This window comes from Egretta garzetta, unplaced genomic scaffold (assembly GCF_000687185.1).
Source record: "Egretta garzetta isolate BGI_Z169 unplaced genomic scaffold, ASM68718v1 scaffold1936, whole genome shotgun sequence".
Taxonomy (NCBI): domain Eukaryota; kingdom Metazoa; phylum Chordata; class Aves; order Pelecaniformes; family Ardeidae; genus Egretta; species Egretta garzetta.
Window position 1 is genome coordinate 17,704 of NW_009260050.1, and position 7,315 is coordinate 25,018.

The window sequence follows — 7,315 nt, forward strand, 5'->3', positions numbered from 1 at the left end:
TCTGTCCAAAGATTTCTTGCATTAGATTTAGCAATCGTATAGTTGAAAGAGGAGTGACAGCACTGAAGCTATCAACAGGCAAGCTTTTTTGCTTGGTTTTGGTGTGTTGGGTTTTTTTTTTTTTTCTATACAATCCTCCAGATGGCCAAATTAACTCCATGGCCACATGATCCCCAGATTCAACCCACAGGAAGCGGGATATATCATTTACATGGCAAGGCTCAGTTACATCAGATTAGCTGCAAAGTGAAATTGCACTCTCACTTACTCTCTTGACTAAGCTGTGTGGTCACCGTAACCATCAAGGCTGTTCTAGGCTGTGTCACATACTGCACATACCTAAGAAGCCCAAACTTGCATTTCATGCTTAAACCTTATGAAAATACACTTACCTCTTTCAAAAAGATTCTGGGTATTTTTCCATGGCAAATCTATTTCTCCACTTCTAATTCTTAAGTATTCGTTACTCAGCAGAGAAGCCAATGATAATACGCACAAAATAAAAATTATAATTTACAGGTTTACAACAGTATTCTATTATTTTTCACCGTGTGCATGACTAGGTAAGGTCAGACCACCTTAGCGTGACCCTGATCTTGTGACAACCTCTATAGTCTCTTAATTCTGAGTTCTGAACCAGGAGTTGTGTGTTGATTTTTCTGTTGTTGTTTGGCTTTTTCTGTTTCTTTTTCATGCTCTACACATGTACAATGCCTGCTAATGGGGCTGGGACTTAACAGGTACCATCTCAAAGCATACAAGCAACAACAGACAGTATCCAGGTACACCCATTGATCTATTAATGGCAATATGCAACGATTACATCTGATCATGTATTGTTCGCTTTCTACTCAATTCATTCTTTTAATATGTTGAATAAGCAACAACTACAGAAGTACCCAAATGAATCCAGAGTTTAAGTTTCATGGAATTTTGCTTAGAGATTTTTTTAAAAAAAAAGAAAAAAGGATGACAAAAAAAAAGTTATCCACCACCATGTTCTTATACCACATCTTAAAGAAGCCAAACCAGGTTTTTGGCATTTCAAATTGGTTAAGCTAATATACATACCCTTTAAGCAGTAGTTGACAATACTCTGTCATCTATATTCTTAAGTAGCTTTTTAAAAAATGTATCAGCCAAATATGCTTTGGCAGAGGGGAGTCACTGCAAAAGAGATAGAACAGTGACATTTTTGGATTACAAGACCAACTACCTCAGGGTTTCTTTAAAATGCAGTATGAAAACAAAATTATGACAATAATCTGTACCATGGCTTTGAAATTGTAATTTCAGCCAAACCAGAAGTGTCCAAACTGTTGCCGAAGCATCTTCGATGTCTCCCAGAATGGCAGCAGTGAAGTATCTCGTGTACTTTCTCTCTGGCTAGGCTCAGAGGAAAGGAACGCAGACCACGCCTGGAACACGGGCAACACCTATATCACATTTACCATCGGGCCTGTCCTACTATCCACAGGATATAGGTGCATCTCCCAAAAGTTACCCGTTTGTGAATGAGACCAGAGTAGTCTTGCTTTAAATGCACAAAGTACAGATTAATTCAAAGTGAAAGAGAAAAGAGAAACCATAAGCCTGTGCAAAAAAAGCCCAAATTTGTTTTTCACTATGCAGATTAACAGAGATATCATACAGCATATCACCCTCATCTTACCTTAACGTAAGTATAGGATGGTTTGAGGTGGTTCTACCCAGCTACTCTCAACAGAACAAAAATCACTCCTACTACCATCCAAGCAGCAGTGGAACTGGTTTTCAATGGTTAATAAGGTAAGCCATGGTGATTAAACATGATTTATAATCCTGTTGTTCTTACAACATGCTAGGCAAGACTCAGTCCAAAAGTACCCAGATGCTTTTTTTAAAAAAAAAAAAATAAATAAATAAAAAGAAGGTATCTGTCATCACTGTACTCGAGAGTGTCGGCATACAGTCATACAGTTCTGTTACCTTCTAATAGGCACACATCAGAGGTTTCAAAATAGACACAAAATTCCCAGGGGATGAATTATAAAGCAGGTCTTGTATTACTGCAGCTGGAGATGTAAGCAAAACATTTATCAGTATAACCACATTTTTTCTGGTTACTTTGAGGCATATATGGTTTCTACTGCAGTGCTACATTTGTTGAGAATGTAACAGAAACCGCAGAGTTTAAAGAAAAAAAAAGTTAGGACACATACACGGAATAATTGTCTGGAGCCTTTCTCAATCAGATGAGAGAAAGCAAGAGCATGGAGTACAGCCCTGCCTACCAGGAAGTCACTGTTTGCAGTGAAAGTGAGATGAAATGCAGATGTAAATGTAAAACTAGCCATAGGTGCAGAGATTTTAAGGTTTTCACCTCCACAGCTTGGTAGAGTAAAATGGCAGAAGGCTCGGTCACCAGAAATGAAGAAAAATTAACCAGAATAAATTAATCACTTGGCTTTAGCAGTCATAAACTTATCGAAACTCTACAGACAACTCACCTGCACTGGGAATTACTATAAGCAATACCACTTGCAGTATACAATACACAAACTTGTCTTTTAATTCCCTCCTCCTTCTTAAGAGAGACAGTTTAATCCAGTGTACCCATACCTGCCTTTTCTTATATTTTATACCTTGATTGTTGAATTTTGTTTTAAAAGTGAACAGCTGTAATGTCTGGATGTTAAATAAAATATCTAGTTATTAGGAAGAGTCACATGATTGACTCACATTCTATTAAATAACCAAGAATTTGGGTACGATTTTCCTTTTCCCAAATACTCAGCAGAATTACACCATACTGGAAATTAGTTACATAGTTGCCAATTTGTCACTTAACTGAAAAATTAGGCTTGCATCATACTGATATCCTGAAAAATCTGACATTTTTAACTTAGCTGACATATAAAACATGAAGCTGATTTTATGCAGACAATGGAGACTGCCGTGGCCAGATGCTTTTGCTGGAAGGAGCGTTACCCCGTGGCTGGAATCCCTTCCCAGCGACACTGCTTATCGTTGTGCTAGAGCCTCCTGCTTTTCAGACCCCTAGTTTTGCCATCATGAAAATTTAGCTGGTGTTCAGCTTTCAGTTCCCTGCCTTGTGTTACCTATTTTCAAGATGTGAGAACCTTCCACAATAGAAACAACTGTATATTTAGTGTGACAAAGAAAGATAAGAGAAAACAGTTCACCTTTGCATCACAGCTATCTCTATCTAGGACTGAAAGCACACAGCCCTGCTAATCTGACAGTCACAAGCCAACTGCTGATGTGTCTAAAGCTTTGGGGCTGCAGAGCCTCATTTGCATGGTACAGAGGCTTTGAAGAGCAGCAAGTCACTCATGGTACCGGTTTCCACTCTCCAACTGCCTCACTCCCCATCTCTTCTAAGCAGCTGTCTGTTATACCACCTTATGGACAAGGGCAATACGGCAACATAATGCCAAGACACTTGGGAAGTGATTAAAGTCACTCAGATGCAAAACATCAGACATGTAAAGACTAGCTATTCATACTTCATTATCATATCATTAATGTACCACTAACCAATAAATTTCTGCCTACCTATTTAAGGTCATTTTTCTCTCCAAAGGAGTCAAGTAGGTCTACTCAAACCTTTACAGGAGCAGAACTACCACAGGGACACAATTATAGCTGGAGGCAGTGATTTCAAACAAACTGCACAAACTGCGTGTGGGGGTGGAGGGGCTTGGGAGGGTACTTTGGGGCATGACTGGGGCCTATTTGGGAAGGTTTGGTACATTTCTTTAAGAGTAACTCTCCAATCAAAATCAAGTGCAGTAAAGGCACTTATGCAAAAAGCAAAAACAAATAATCTTGATTGACTGAGCTAATTGGCTTGCTGGTCTTGAGAATTTTGAAGGACCAGCATTTGAGGAGAAATTATTTCCACCCGATCGCCTTAAATTCTTGTAGTGCCTTATCTATATTGTCCTCTGTGCCTTCTTATAGACATGTGAACTGCCTACCAGGTGATTGGTAGGAGAGGGGGTGCTGGCTGAGGGCGGCCGTGCCGGGGCAGAGGCCCGCCATGGCTCTTCATTGTTGCAGAAACATGCACCAGCTCAGCACTGCCCCGCTACGCACTCTAAATCCCTGCTTTTGTGTTTCCTCGCTGCCAGAGATAGCTGCTCTGAACTGCAGCCTCCTTGCCTGGTGCACTGAGACAAAGAAATGTACAACAGCATAGTTCATGACTCAGCTGGAAAGACATAAGTCAAACAGCAACCTCCTCAGAACAACAGGAGCTGCATATTAACCATCCATCTGCGCACGCGGTTGTGATTTTGCGTCATATTTTGTGATTGGGAAGAATTAAAACAGGCACAGAGGAAGAGGAAACCTGTAGAGAGATTTATTTTTTCCTCCTGTAGGAAGACTTCTGCCTTTGTAAAAGTGTGTTTGTACAGGTTGCACATTCTCTGTAACAGTGAAACTTTCATCTGGGCTTCAAAGTGACACACTTACTATTTAACTTTCATTGAGTAGAAGCAGACAGATGGATTTAGTTTGGAATTTTGTTTTGGTCTGTTGCTTTTTTTTTTTTTTTTTTACCATTAGATCCTCAGTTAGAAGTGAAGCCAGCTGCTTATAATTCAATTCCAGCAAATCAAACTCATTGCTTCCATTTTGACAGCTTGTTTAATACAGTTGGTATTTCGATGGTCAAAAGTAACCTTTGAAGTTAGCACCCCGTTAAGAGGAGAGCTCGGGGGAGGAATCACAGCTTCAGTGGCTTGTGATTTTAGTGTGTTCTTAGACTGATTGCAGAAGACTGCTGTGGATTGATTTTCACAGCCTGTTTGAGTAAGAAGGGATAATTTGAATCCCAAGAATGTAGCAATACATGCAAAGTTACAGATATCTATTACATCTAAGCTTGAGTGAACACATTTTGCATGCAAGTTGACTGGGGTAGTCAAAACCTCAGCTGCTGCCCAGTTCTAGCGACTGTTCTGCCCACACATGTCCCTTTTTACATTAAAGGTGCTGGCTGCATGCAGGCAGCTACACAGACCTTTGATACACAGCTGATTGGTACCCTTGTTTTCTTTTCTAAACCTTTCACAGCTCTACAAACATTATGCAGTCCTTGTTCTCAGCTCTTGAGGATGAGAGGGCTGATGAGGTGGGCTGTTTGCAAAAAAAAGCTGTCCGTTTTCTCTTAAAACAGGGAGTAAGTGCTGATTATTTAATTTAACACCTCCCCCCACTTCTGTGATAGAAGGGGGAATGAAGCTGATTTCCACCCTCTGCCTGCAGGCATCCAAGTCCACTTCTCCCATGGGAGGGAGAGTTTAGGCCTGTGACAGAGAACTGTGGGTTCTGTTCCTGGCAACATGTACTGCACATGTTACATATGACAACACAGCTTTGCCATATGCCATCTCCTTTGCAGGTTAGGCTTTAGGTCATACTACAGCAAAATACTTTATCAGATGCTTAGTGCTCAGTAGCTGTTTAACCATTGGCATCTACATGACTCTACAGAGAGATGTTAAATTAACACCCCTATCCCTGTGTGAATATTCTTCCACAATGTGATCCTTCTCTACTTTCAAAACCACGCAGAGATGCTTAGCAATTCTACCAGCTATGTATTAACAATTCAAATATCTTGATTTCTCATTCTGTCCACACAAGGGCTTTTAAGCTTAAGCAGAAGCTATTTCCATAGCAGAAAGTATTAACTTAAGTAACTGCATTGGAAGTAGATTCCAAAACATGGGCACATCTCTAAATCCGAAAGAAAAAAAGACAAAGACTGCACTAACTAAACAACATTCCAGACGAGAAATTAAGCCTTTCCATAGCCATTGCAAATGAATTTATAGTTCAACTTACAGTTGAACCAGTTATCCAATTATGGATATTTTAAAAACCCCTTCAACTTCAGTCTCAGACCTTTAATCAGGCCTGCTGTCTGCCAGAGCAGTGCTTGACTGTGCAAAATGAATGCCAGTTATGATGAAGGTAATGACAGAGACCTGATGGCAAATCAGACTGTGGCAAATAATTAAATTCCTCTATAATTGCTATGGGCTTTATTCTCCATCCTATCTGAGCAGAGCAACACATTAATACTCCTTTCTACTAGATAGTAGAAAAAAATCACCCTCCCCTTCTCTTAAAGTTACTGTGTACTTTCCCAGCTGAACAAAACAACCAGGCAAGATGCACTGACCATGCATAGCATGCAAATTTGAAAGCATCGTTAAGTCAGTCAAGTCAAAACCAAATTTTGCCTAGAGACATTTTGTACATCCAAACAGTTTAAGATCATTCAGAGGAAAGACATTTTTGGGTGTTACTAAAGGAAATGCCCTCCTCTCTTTTTTACAACCCCCCTCCCGCCACCCTTCATGCAAAAGGCAGTTGAAGTGTTTTTGTTTAAAGGATAGCATTAGATAGGATAGCTTAATGTTCAGTGGTCTTAGATTAGAATATTTCAGTTGGGAGGAACCTACAATGATCATCTGGTCCAACTGCCTGAACACTTCAGGGCTGACCAAAAGTTAAAGCAAATTATTAAGGACACTGTCCAGATGCCTCAAACATTGTCAGGCAGTGTCAGTCTTAAATTGAGCTGCAAAATACACCCCATTTCAGTTTCCTTTTAAAGATGGCCACAGCCATGATTCTCCTTATGTTATCACATTATCACAAAAACTACCTGCAATTTTTAGAATATTGCATTTTCCCTAACTTGTGCTTACAGATTATCAGTTGTTGCTTAATTTCCTTCTAATGAATACAGGGGAAACACTTTTTTTTTCCCCCTTCAGCAGAGGCTGTTTAGACTTGTAGATACAGAAGGCACTTGTTGCTTCTTGTTTTCCAGGTGGGGTTTTTTGTTGGGGGTTTTTTTTGGTTTTTTTTTTTTTTCCCCCCCCCCCCCCCCCCCCCCCCCCAGTCAAAACCAAACAAACCTTCTGGTTCCTTATCTATTAAGTCTTCTCAGCTAGCAAGATAATTCAGAAATATAAGATTAGTCATTTACTGCTAGAATGCTTCAGCAGAAGAGGCAGTCAGAGAAACATCCATAGAACCATGTTTGCCATCAGAAAACACAACAATATCCAACTCTGGCTGAGCTAAGCTTATTAAATGTCTACAATGGGATTTAATTTAGGAAAAGATCAGGAAAAAGTAATATATTCATTTCCTATTCTGAAGCAGCCATATGGAAACTTCTGTATACTAAAAAAGATTTTAAGAATTCCTTTCATGAGATTTCCTTCCAAGAACATTTTATAAAAGGCTATTACCACTCTTCACTTGGCTCTAGTCTGTAGCAAAC